Source organism: Thrips palmi, unplaced genomic scaffold, assembly GCF_012932325.1.
Source record: "Thrips palmi isolate BJ-2018 unplaced genomic scaffold, TpBJ-2018v1 HiC_scaffold_5, whole genome shotgun sequence".
NCBI classification, from domain to species: domain Eukaryota; kingdom Metazoa; phylum Arthropoda; class Insecta; order Thysanoptera; family Thripidae; genus Thrips; species Thrips palmi.
Window position 1 is genome coordinate 9,854,477 of NW_023144632.1, and position 12,303 is coordinate 9,866,779.

Sequence of the window (12,303 nt, forward strand, 5' to 3'; positions counted from 1 at the left end):
ACTTCAGGAATGTTTCCCTCCGCCGCGGCGCGCTGCAGCGCCGTGCGTTGTCCTGTCAAAACAAGAGGAGCCGCGGGGCACGTCCCCGTCGTTGTAAAATGCGTGACGAATCGATACAGTACTCTAAACGGAGTGGAGGCAGGCCAGGCGCCCCCGGCCTGACTCTTCACCCTGTCTCTCTCGCACCCCCACGGCGCGGCCCATGAGTGCGACAGAGACAGAGACATTTGCAGCGCGTGGCGTCCGCGTGGCGTCGTCCTCCCGCCGCTCCAGATAGCGCGCCGCACGCTCTGCCGCCCCGCTTCGCCTGCTTCACTTGTAATCCGGAAATTGCGCGTTGCTAAATGAGCCTAACGATCGCGATGCCGCTCGGCCCGGCTCGGCTCCCGCTGGCCCGGCTGGGCCTCGGCACCGCCCTCGCCGCGGCTCCGCTCGTCTCTGTACCCGGTGTGTACTGGTGGGCGGCGCGCACCGCGGTACCGCGTCCCCCGCAGCGGCGTTTTTATCGAGGCTGACAGATAAATTGACGACGATTATTGGCGGTTTGTGACACGTTTTATTGAGGAAGGGGCGCCGGCGGGTTATTCTATTTGCCGTTCCGCCCTGCGTCCGTCATGCCCGGCCGGGGAGGGAGGGACTCGCGGACCTCGGGAAAGGACCTCGCGAAAGGACCTCCCGAAAGGACCTCGCGAAAGGACCTTGCGGAAGGACCTTGCCGAAAGGACCTTGCCGAAAGGACCTCTCCGAAAGGACCTCTCCGAAAGGACTAAAGACCTCGCTGGGTTCGACACGTTTTGAAAGAACTTTGTGCGGAGCTTCCCTCACCTGCGAGTGCGCACGAGCGCACGAGCGGACGAACGGACAAACAGGCAGACAGACCGACCCTCCGGGCCTCTCGCGCCTCTCCGCTTTCTGCTGCTCTCAGGCAATCAACTTGAACCCCTTCTGGTTTGGCAGCCCTCCCAGGCCCGCCAGTTTTTGTCCCCGCGATTCGGCCGCGGGACCGGGACGGCGGGACCGGGACGGCGGGACCAGCCCGACCGGCCGACCGGCGTGGACCCGCGGGGCGGGAAAAAAAAAGGGAAGCGGTGGGGGAAGTGTCACCGGATCGCCAGGGAGTTGGCGGGGCTGACGCGGACGCGCTCCTCGACCTGCCTGGCCATCAGGATGCGGGCGGGGGCGTGCCGTTGCAGCTGCGGTGGTGTCACCATCACCAGTCAAACCGACTGTGCCTTTTCGCTGGCCAACCTGCCGAGGGGCAGAGCAGGCAGTAGCGCCGGTGGGGCGGAGCCGAGACAATGCCTGTCAGGGACTGTCAAGGACTGTCTAGGTAGGTAGATGGCGCTGTCAGGCTCGTCGGCCACAGGCGCCACCGGGCGAGGCTTGGCGAGGGAGGACTCTAGGACACGAGGGGCCTTGATGAGACTGCGGGGGCGGCGCGGGGCAGCTTCGTTTACTCGTCGTCGTGGTGTCTCCGCGGGGGGTCAAGACCGTCAAGACAGCCAAGACGATGGCCGGCCGAGGAGAGAGACAGAGAGACGACCAGTGCAATTGGGTCGGCCGGGGGTCGCGTCGACGCCGTGCCGCGCGGAACGCTTTGTGACCCTCCCCGTCGTCGAGCGAGTCCCCGCGTCGTCGTCGAGGAGGGTTGGCGACGACTGGCGCGCCACGCCGCCTTGGCGCGCCTTGGCGAGGATGAGCCAGGACACCGTCCCAGCACACACACGCACGCGCTCGCTCACTCACACACGCACGCCACGTACTTTGTCGTTGTTGTTGCCAGGGGGTCGTCGTATAGCTGTAGCGGCGACTGGCGAGAGAGCTCCTTCGGCACTGTACACGGCGCGGCGGCGCGGCACGGCACCCCAGGAGAGATAATCTCCAAGCGAGTTCTCTCAGTTCTAGCGTCGCGCCGTTGCCTCCAGCAGCCGCGCTGAGCTCCTGCAGGAAAAGGCCAGACGATGGCTCCGAGGGCGGCGCTGGCGGCGCTGGCGGGGAGGTGGCCCTGCTCCTATGCTCCGCGCCTCCGCGGGGGGCCCTCGCATCTCGCATGCTCTTCGCCTTAATTTGCGCCGAATCCGCCGCCACGCGCCTCGCCTCCCCGCTTCCGCACTTCCGTCGGCCTTCTTTCGGCGCCCCGTCGGCGTGGATGCGAGTGCACGGGAAGGCCGGTGGACCTGGCCAAAATTCCGGACGCGTTTTGAGCTCCAGAGTCGCCAAATGGGACTCGAACCGAACGTGTGACCCCATCAATGGATTGCTCTCCGAACGGGGAATCCATTGGTGGGGTCACACGCTCGGTTTGAGTCCTGTTTAGCGACTCTGGAGCTCAAAACGCGTCAACGCGCCTAGAGTTTTGGCCGCCTCCACCGGTTCTGGCCCACTGTGGAGTGTTGTTCTGCGGGCGGCCGCTGGCGGTGCATCGCAAGTTTCCGCCAAGTTTGGCGACGTCACTGTGCGTCTGCGTCGTCTCTGTGGCCCCTGCGCCGCGTGCCACATCACGTATGCGCTCAAGCAGTGCTCCACCGACATGCGCAGCGCGCAGCACTTGCGCAGCGACGACGGCAGTTTGGCCGTAATGCAACCCGAAGGGCCAAGTGAGCGGCACCGACTTGCTCTCCTCGGACGTCGCACAAATTCTCACCTCTTGTTCGACAAAAATCGTCTTTCTTTTCTCTTTTAGTCGTCCGCTGTCCGCTCCCTCACACCCGCTAGCGGCGCTGCGGCGTATCCGCCGGAGTGACGACTTCCGATTTTCGAGTGCGTTGTTATCAATCCAAACAGCGCTGGCCGCGGCCGCGTCCTGTGCGTGCAGTGCAGGCCGTTCCGGCCGCGGGCCGCGCTGACTTGCAAAAGGGCAGGGGAAACACCGTCACTACCACGACCACCACCACCAGCACCACCACCATCACCACCATCACCACCGCCGCCGCCATCTCTTGGCACGGCCCCACGGCGGCGACCCCATAATTTGTTGATTAATCGCAATGAGCTCGTTTTGCAGGACGAGGATTGGCGCGTCGTCGTGTTGCTTTGATTCCAGCCGGTAAAAAATTGATTACGCCTGCTCGTCCCCTCCCCTTTCCGTCCCGTCCTCACCGGTCTCCTCCTCGCTCCCCCTGCAGCCCGCTCGGACACTTTTTGACTTTTCACAGCAGCGCGGCGCAGTGCTGCGGGAAGGCCGCCCCGCCGCTAATGGGTTTGGGGGGCTGGGCCGATGCAGCGCTCATCATGATCGCCCGTATGTGTGCGTGTTGTGGCCGGTCTGAGTTCTCAGTTGTCAGTGTGTGTGTGTGTGTGTCTGTGTTCTTCTGTGTGTGAGTGCTCGTACGGGTGGCGGGGATGGTCGCTTATCATGACGCTATCACTCACATGTCACCACTACTTCGGGAGGCAGCAGCAAAGGGGAATGAGAAATCTTTTCCGCGACGACGGTGACGCGCTCGCTGGGTGTCCCGACGATGCGGGCTGGCTCGGCGGGGCGTGGCGGGGTGTGGCGGGGCGCGCCGCGGCGCACCGCGGCTGGCAAAGCCTAGAGACGGGGGCCTCTCTCCGCTCGCTTTGCTGCAGTGTGCATCTCATCGCGCAGCAGCAGCAGTGCGCGCGCGGTGCGCGCATCTTCGGCAGCGGACTGATTCCGAGAGTCGTTTTCGTCGCTCTGTCTCTCTCGCACTCATGGGGGCGTCCCCCCACAGGTGCGAGAGAGACAGCGACGAAAACGACTCTCGGAATCGTTCTGCAGTGGCAAGCGTCCAGCACGGCGAGAGCGTTGCCCGGAATGTGCCACCCTCCCTTCCCCCTTCCCCTTTCTCTCTCCGCCTCTCGATTCAGGGACGATTCAGGAAGAAATAAGCGGCGGCCTATCGACGCCCTGCCTCGCGCCCAACGGGCCCCGCCAGCCCCGCCAGCCCCGCCAGCCCCGCCAGCCCCGCCAGCCCGGCCGACGAAGGGCGACGGCAGCCTCATTTCCCGTTTCCGAGAGTGCTCCGGAGCCCCGAGTGCCGATTCCGAACCCATGCCGCACTCGCGGGGCGCGGGGCCGACGCGGGGGTGCGAGAGAGACAGCGCGCCAATGTTCGCGGCGTGCTAATTCTGCGTGTCGGCCGTCATGAGTCCATCACGGAGGACAAGCGGGCGGGGCGCGCGGGTGGTGACACGGACTGTCTAACCGGGGAATGATGGTCCGAAGCCATTACAGTCTCTCTGTCTCTCTGTCTCTCTCTCTATGTCTCTCTCTCTCTCTCTCTCTCTCTCTCGCTCTCTCACTCTCTCACTCTCTCTCGCTCTCTCACTCCGCGGCGCGTCGCTGCGTGATGGTGGCTCAGCTGCACGGCTTGCTTGTCCTTGTCTCGGTTTATGGACCGTTAATCAACAAGTTTGGTGGTTATTCCAGCGGACATGCAGTCTTGCCCGCCTGTCCCGTCCCCCCCGCCGAACCCGCCGACGGGGACGCGGGGACTCGGCGAGGACGCAGTGGATACATAACGTAGTACATCCCGGTAGTCGTCGCGGCGGTCCGGCCCGGCCGAGGGCCCGGCCAGCCCATGTCCCCCGTGAGTGTGAGCTGTGAGTGTCACTGTTGCCGGCGTGCGGCGGGCTGCATTGACTCCGAGACCGGGCGGGTCTGTTTTGGCCACCTGCAGAGTGATACGCACCAAGCAACAGTGCTTCCTCGCTGTCTCTCTCGCGCTCCAACTGGACGGCCCGTGAGTGGGAGCGAGACGGCGTGGAGCGGCAGAGGAGCACCGAGCAGAGCAAGCCCGCGACTCTGGCGCACCTCACGCCGCGGTGTCCGCTGCCCGGCGCCGCCCTTCCATTGTGTCCTTTTGGCTGAATGGCATTGAATTGTGGCTCTCTCTCTCTCACACACACACATTCATTGTGGGGCCGGGATTTGTCGGGGAGGTGCGGTCTTCGTCGTGTGCCCCGCGGGAAGACTTGGACGGACTGGACCTGGCCTGCCTGCCCCGCCTGGCTGGACGGTGCGAAGTGTGTCGTTTCAAGGACCCTCTCGGGTGTAGTGGAATCGCTCACCGTCCTCGCAACGAAAAGAGTTTGAAAGTGCCAGTGTGCGTTTGTGTGCGTCTCTCTCTCTCTCCTCCTGCTCTCCACTACTGCCGCGCACGGCCGCGCCCCACGAGACAGCGAGCGAGTGTGTCGGAGCCTCGTGTGTGCGCTTGTGTGCCGAGTGCGTGCGTGTGTGTGTGTGCGCGTTTGCGAGTGAGGACACACTCCGCGACAACGTTTCTGGATGTGCGCGTCGGCAAACATTGGCGGGGCCGCTGTCACCGCTGTCGGACAGGACCGGACAAGACGGTCCCCTGAGCGAGGCTAGCGAGGGCTGCTCGTGATGGAGTGTCGCGCGCAGTCCGCAGGTGGCGGCGCGCACCGCGCAGGGCACGAATCCACGTTTGGAAGCGCCGTTTTCGATCCATTTTTCCTCCCATTTTTTGTGGTGTAGGGGGCCGCGCGATGGGCAGTCCGATTGGCCGGGTTACGTACCTGCCGGCGAGGCTGCGGGCTGCCGGGGCTGACGGGTCGCGTATTGTGGCGATGTCGGTCCGCGTCGCGCAGTCCGCGTGGACCTCGCCGGCCCTCGCCCCCGCCGAGCTGTCACAACACTGGGAGGAGCTTCAGCCCGCTTCAGCTTCAGCACTGAATGGGGAGGATGACCACCCGCTCGGCCAGCGGCCTGGCGTGGCGTGGCAGGCCGGCACGGGCACGGGCCAGGGGAGGCCAAGCAAAGCAAGACCCTGCTGGGGAGGGTGCGCCTGGTTCCAGGAACAGCTGGCCCTAGCTCAGCGAGCACCGCGCTGCTTCTCTTCCCAGAATGCGGCTCGGGTCTGGGGTTCGATCCCGAGCGCCGTGCTCCTTCCTGCTACGCTACCAATGGACCAATGGACGGTTGCAATTGTTTGCAGTGGAGCGCGGGGTCGGTGTTGCGTGGTGGAATCGGCTTAGCGGTGGTCTGCCGGCCTGTCGGCCTGCCGGCCGGCGTGTGGGAAGGCGGGAAGCCGCAGTGCACGGCGGGGGTGGTTCCTCCATTCTGCTCTTTTATGCCGATGCAGCGCGCGATGCGCGATTTGCAGCGAGGCGTTGTAATCTGTTGGCAAACAGCTCGTCGCCCTGGTCGGCCTGGCACGTGGTGTTGGTGGTGCTGGCGGCGTCGAGGCCGAGCTCCAGGAAGACCTCCCCGGAGGGGCGCTGCGGCGCTGCTGCGCACCCCGTCCCGGCGGTGCCGTACGGTGCGTCAGCTCAGGGGAGTTCGGCTCGGGTTCGTTTCGGTTGCCTTTGATGAAGACCAAGCACGGACGGCAATCAGGGTGCTCTGCGGCGCGTTGCCGAGTTTCGACTTGGAATCAAAGTTGTTGCGCTTTGACCCCCTCGCTTGTCCCTTCCGCTTGGCCCTTCCGCTTGGCCCCTTCTTTGGCCGCGGTGCTGTTGTAGTCGCTTCGCCGCACGCGGTCAGCATGATGCTGCGGCTGCGCCGTGCCGTCCATACAAGCGGCAGGCCTTGGCCAGCCTTGGCCAGCCTTGGCGCCCTCGCACTGCTGCTCCATTAGCGTCGGGGCGTGCGCGGCGTGCGTGCGCGTTTAGCGCGTGCTGATTGGCCACCGCGCCGCCGTGCCGTGCCACGCCGCGCCCCCCGCAGCCATCTCGCCTTGCAGCGCGGGCCGCCCTCGGCCCTCGGTCGCGGCGCCGCCCCGCCGCGCGCACCATGCATGCTAACCACGTGTAAATTGGTCCGCGGGGATCGCATTAATTGCCCCTAGGGGTGCTGCGCCGTGCTGCGCGCTGCGTGGCGCTTTCCCCGCCACGGCGCCGCGGCCCCGCTGCAGCCACACTGCCGCCGAGATGACTCGACGCGGCCTCCTCTCGCATGGCCGATTTGGGCTCCGGTCGCCGTCGTCGAAGGGTCACCGTCGTCGAAGGGTCGTCGCCGTCGTAGGTTCGCGGGGTCGCCGTCGCGGGGTCGCCGTCGTAGGGCCACCGTCGTAGGGTCACCGCCGCAGGGTCACCGTCGTAGAGGCGCCGAGTTGGCGCAATGGCAGCACCACGGTGCTTCTCGATCTCCACGCGGGCTCCGGCGGTGGCGGTATGCCTCGAGCTGGGGTGCGTGCGCAGTACTACGCAGTATACGCCTTACCGCCCCTCTCCAGGACGCCGCTGTGTTCCGCCGCGAAAAGAAAGACGGGAGCGCTGCGCGCTGCGTCGCGTGGCCGCCGAAGCCATTAGTGTCTGTGGGGCCTCCGGGGAATCCTCCGCAGCATCCTCCAGATGGGCCTCTTTCTCGTGGAGGAGGGCGGCCGTGGAACCATCCGCCCCGTGCAGCGTGACCTACTTGGGGCGGGCCCCTACGCATCGGCAATCAGCAGCAACTTCCGGAATCGGTGGAAATGGGGTGCTGTAACTCGAAAAGGAAACAGACAACACACTGGAGGATAATCTCTCACGCCGAAGTGGCACTGTACCGAGTTGCTGATGATCTACCCCAAGCAACTCACTCTCGGTTTGGTTGGGCACCTAGGCGCCGAAGTACGCTCCTTGTGTTGGCCGTGTTGGCAACAGTGCGTGGCCCGCAGTGATTTACTGGTGGCAGCACTGATGCTGCGTCCACACTGTACACACGCCTCGGCTGAGAGAGGGCCCCGCTACCGAGATCACCTGGAGGCCTTCAAAAGGGCCGCCGGCTCTATCGGGCGTGGCGGGGCGGGGCGGGGCGGGGCGGAGGGGATTAGTAAATGGGGAGGGGCGGCCCGTGGGCCCGTTAGGGCCCGGGGAGGGGCGTGAACTCAAACACCTCCACGAGGCTTATACATTATTGGACCCCATAAGTCCCCGGGGAAAATTAACTGTCCGTTTTTAGAGAGACTCTTCATGGCCTGCCGGGCGACTGCAAACAGCAGCAGTCCAGTCAGAAAACGCTGTCGCTTTTCTGCCGCAAAATCGACTGAACGTGACAGTTGATTTTCTTCAGTGAGCAGTAGGCCTAGCCAATGGTTCTGTTTTGGTACGTGTGCGCGGTGTCACAGCGCTGCTGCAGTGGAAAACAGGACTTGGCCTCCACGAGGCTGCGTGCATGCCTCCTCATGAGCCTGGCCTGAGATGCGTGAGGCCGGGATGCGTGAGGCCGGGATGCGTGAGGCTCGGCTGCGTCAGGCCTAGCGGCCCGGTGTTGGATTTCTGGCGGATTACCCGCGCGTTATGGACCCCCTCCCCGCCCGGGCCCCTCGGCCAGGTGGGGCCAATCAAGTAGAAAAGGGCACCAGTGTCGCCGCACGCTCGGATAGGTCAGGGCGGGGTGCAATCCGCGCGAAAGAGCAGGCGTCCGTTGCGTGTCAAGGGACTGTCTGGGGGCCCTCCGCGACTGGCGACGCAGGCGACCGCCACCGCTCCCCTCGCCGCGCGGTGGCGGTGACGCCATGGTGTCGTACCGCGTGGCGCTTTGCCGAACAGTCGAGCACGGCGTCGTCATCGTTGCCACCTCACCTCCCCGCAGGAGAGGGAGAGAGAGAGAGAGAGAGAGAGAGAGAGAGAGAGAGAGAGAGAGAGAGAGAGAGAGAGAGAGAGAGAGAGAGAGAGAGAGAGAGAGAGGATAAATCCTTTGGTTCCGTCCCACCGGCTCGCTATAATGACCCGGATGACAACGGCAGGGCGATTTTCCGGTCGTAGGTGTGGCGTGTGTGTCGGTATGAATGGTGCGTCTGTGTGTGTGTGTGCCCTAGCGCCATGCCGCCATCCAACGCGGCTAAAGCCTTTCGGTGCGCGGTGCATCCATTACCGGCCCATTAGCTTGTGGGAGGTCAACACCGGTGTAACGCCCCCGGAGAGGAGGGGGGGGGGGTGGAGGAGGGGGCAGGTGGCACTGCACTCGTCGTAGGGGTGGCCGCGCCGCGAAACAGGAAAAAAACGAAGCCCTGTCTGTGGCCAGTGGGGAGAAGGGGGTGGGGAGAGGGTACTCCTCGACGAGCCCCTTTGTCACGCTGCGAGTTAGAGAGAGAGAGAGAGAGAGAGAGAGAGAGAGAGAGAGAGAGAGAGAGAGAGAGAGAAGGGGGGGGGGACAGAGGGAGGGGTAGAGAAGGAGAGAGAGGAGGCGACTTGAGTGGGAGAGAAATGACTCGGAAGGGTGAGGGAGCGTGCGGCTAGGCTGCCCATGAGACTGCCGGATGCCCTGTGACAATGACCGTATCCCGGCGTCCAGCCTCGCACCCACACACACGCTAACACACACACTCACATTCACACTCACACTCTCTCATACACACACACACAAACACACACACACGACGTGGCAAACGAGTTTCCTCCGGTGATGGCGCGAACACGTGACTGCGGCGGCACTGCGCCACTCCGCCATAAAGCGGCGAATTCGGCGCGGATTTCGCAGTTTGTGTGTGTGTGTGTGTGTGTGTGTGTGTGCGTGCGTGTGTGTGTGTGTGTGCGTGCGTGCGCGCTTCCGTGTGCTTGTATGAGTGTGTGTGGTCAGTCTGTGTGTGAGTATTTGTGTGAGCGTGAATGTGCGCAGAGACATAGTAGTAGAGAGTTTTGCACACGTCGCCTGACCGCTCTGCGACCGGTATATACCCCGTTCCAGTGTTCTAACGATGTGGCCAGAGAGTTTGAGGTCCCCTACTGCCCCGTTCCACCCGTTCCCCCTTCTTTTCTTTTGTCTCTGCGACCGCGGCATTTTTTTTTGTGGACCAAATGTGTAACTAGGGGGATCGGGTGATGTGTGTTTGTGTGCGCGCGCGGGTGGGTGGGTTGCGGTGCCATGCGGTGTGTTTATTCATCGGGAGGGGCGTTCCCAGGGCGTTCCTGGGGCGTTCCTGGGGCGTTCCTGGAACGCCGCGAAAGAGGGCGCACCCTATGCCTGCACCGCTGGGGCGCGGCAACCAAAGACGATGTTATTGTGTTTCTCCAATTTCACTGCCTTATTTGCTTTTAATCAACGTGAGCGCAAACAGGCACTGCTGGGCGCAAGACCTCCCCCCACTCTTTCCACACTCACTGGCTCGTTCGGTTATGCGCCCTGACGCGGGCTGAAACGTCTCCGTCCTGTCTGTCGTTCGACGTGTCCTGTCTCGGCAGGGGCCGATCTCTGCAATACGAAGAACGCACTCGACCTGCTCGTCTAAGCCTTATTAGGGCTGATCAAGGAAGACCATGAGCCTCTCTGGACTCTGCCTGGAGTCTGCCTGGAGCCCGCCTGGAGCCTGCCTGGAGCCTGGACCGCGCCGCTGGGCCGGGCTCTCCGGGCTCACGGGACCTCGCTGCATAGTACAGCTGATATGTCCGGCCCGGCTCAAGGAGGGCTTTGGTCATTACGTGCACTGTGCTGGGAAAAAGACCCCGTTCACCTGGTTCTATCTATCCTGCGCCACACAACGACTGCACGAGATGTGGTTGGTTATCTGGAACGGTCCCAAATAATTGGAATGTCGACGGTCCTTTGTTTTTCCGAGTGGAGTCTGCCCTGGACTCGGGCCTAGCGGGCTGCAGTGCAGGTCCAGCCTATCCAGCCGGCGATCCGAAAGGCAAAAGGCACTACACTGCAACATGTCCATACTTCAGTGGCGGGGCGTGGCGGGGCGTGGCGGGGCACTACTTGGGCTTTGGCACGCAGCCACCGTGGCCTCTCTCGCTCTTTCTCTCTCTCTTTCTCTCATCTGGGAGGTTTTAATTCAGTCTGTTAGCGAGAGGCAGGGGCCACGGCGGAAGCACGCCCCACCCCGCCCCGCCTCGCCCCGCACGACGGCTTGGAAACAAGTTGCAGGTGAACGTAAAGCCGTGTTGCGTTTTGTTTGGAGAGCACTCTGCGATGGCAGTGCAGAGGAAAGGGAAAAAGAGAAAAGGGGGGGGGGGAGAGCAGGGCAGCTCTCTTATGCGTCGCGCACCCTGCCCCGTCCCGCAGCGAGTCCTTCACTTCACTCGGCCGTTTGTCCGCCCTGCCCCGCCCGGCCCTTGCCCCTGCCAACCTCTGCCAGCCTGCCCCAGTGACCGGGCGGCGGCGTGCGGCAGGCCGGCCGGCAGTGGACGATGTCCTGCTTGCTGTCCTGGACGCTGTCCTGGACGCTGTCCTGCACGCTGTCCTGCACGCTGTCCCGCACGCTGTCCCGGCTGCCAGCCCCGCTGCTCGCGGTGGGCCGAGGCACTGTGGAGCGGCACTCACTCTGTGCAGTGCAGAGTGCATCGCGTCCCTAATCCCCGGCCGATCCAGACTCCAGCCGTCCCGGCCCGTCCCGGCCGCACCGCCTCCCAGGGCTTCTCTTTCTTTATCGGGGATCCTGGTCGGGATCGGCCTCTGCAGGGGCGGCGCCTAAGCCGCCTAAGCCGCGCAGCATCGCGCAGCATCGCGCAGCCCAGGCGATTTACGGTGTGCCCCCCGCGGAGAGGGGACCTAACTGTGGCTGCTTGCACTGCTTGTCGTTAGCGGTGTGTAGCTTGCGCCGGACCCGACCCGACCCCGCTCCTCCGCGAAGCCACGACGCCAACGACGCGGCTACGGAATGTCCCCTTCCTTCCCACTCCCCTTGTCTCTCTCTAGTGACTGCAGGGACACTGGCAGGGGCCGGCCCCGCCGCTGCGGCCTGCAGACACAACATCCTCCGCGACGCGTCAAAGTCCGTCAGGCAGTAGGATTTACCCCGGTGGTGGTCAAACAACGCCGCGGTGCGTCGAGCCCTCCCCCTCCCCTCCCCTCCTTTTCCCGGTGGTCCCGGGGCTGACAAAGCGACGCGAGGCGGGCAGGGCGGGCAGGGCGGCCCGGGCGACGACGCCCCGGGCAAAACGCAAAGCAAATAGCAACACGCGGACAAATGACGGGCAACAAGGCAACACGGCGCGACCGCCGGGGCCGCCAGGACGGGGCCGCCAGGCCGTCCCGTCATCCAAGCCGCCCCATCTGTCGTCTGCTTGCGTCCGCTTGCGTCTACTTGCAAGCAAGGGCGTAAACAGGTGTGGGTGGAGCGCACGGCAGCGGAAGGCTGCGGTGCTCTTGTTGTCATTGTCTTTCCCCACCTGTCCTTGATTCGTCATTCATTCATTCATTCATTCATTCATTCATTCATTCATTCATTCATTCATTCATTCATTCATTCTTCTTTCTTTCTTTCTTTCTTTCTTTCTTTCTTTCTTTCTTTCTTTCTTTCTTTCTTTCTTTCTTTCTTTCTTTCTTTCTTCCTTCCTTCCTTCCTTCTTTCCTTTCTTTCTTTTTCTTTCTTTCTTTCTTTCTTTCTTTCTTTCTTTCTTTCTTTCTTTCTTTCTTTGTTTCTTTCTTTGTTTTCTTTCTTTTCCCTTTCCCTT

General features: G+C 63.3%; 1 protein-coding gene across 1 annotated transcript in view; it reads left to right on the forward strand.

Moving 5' to 3' along the window:
- The window catches only part of LOC117651161 (collagen alpha chain CG42342-like), a 107,049-nt gene that overhangs the window by 1,428 nt on the left and 93,318 nt on the right, over positions 1–12,303 (forward strand). The gene's annotated exons all lie outside the window — the stretch shown is intronic.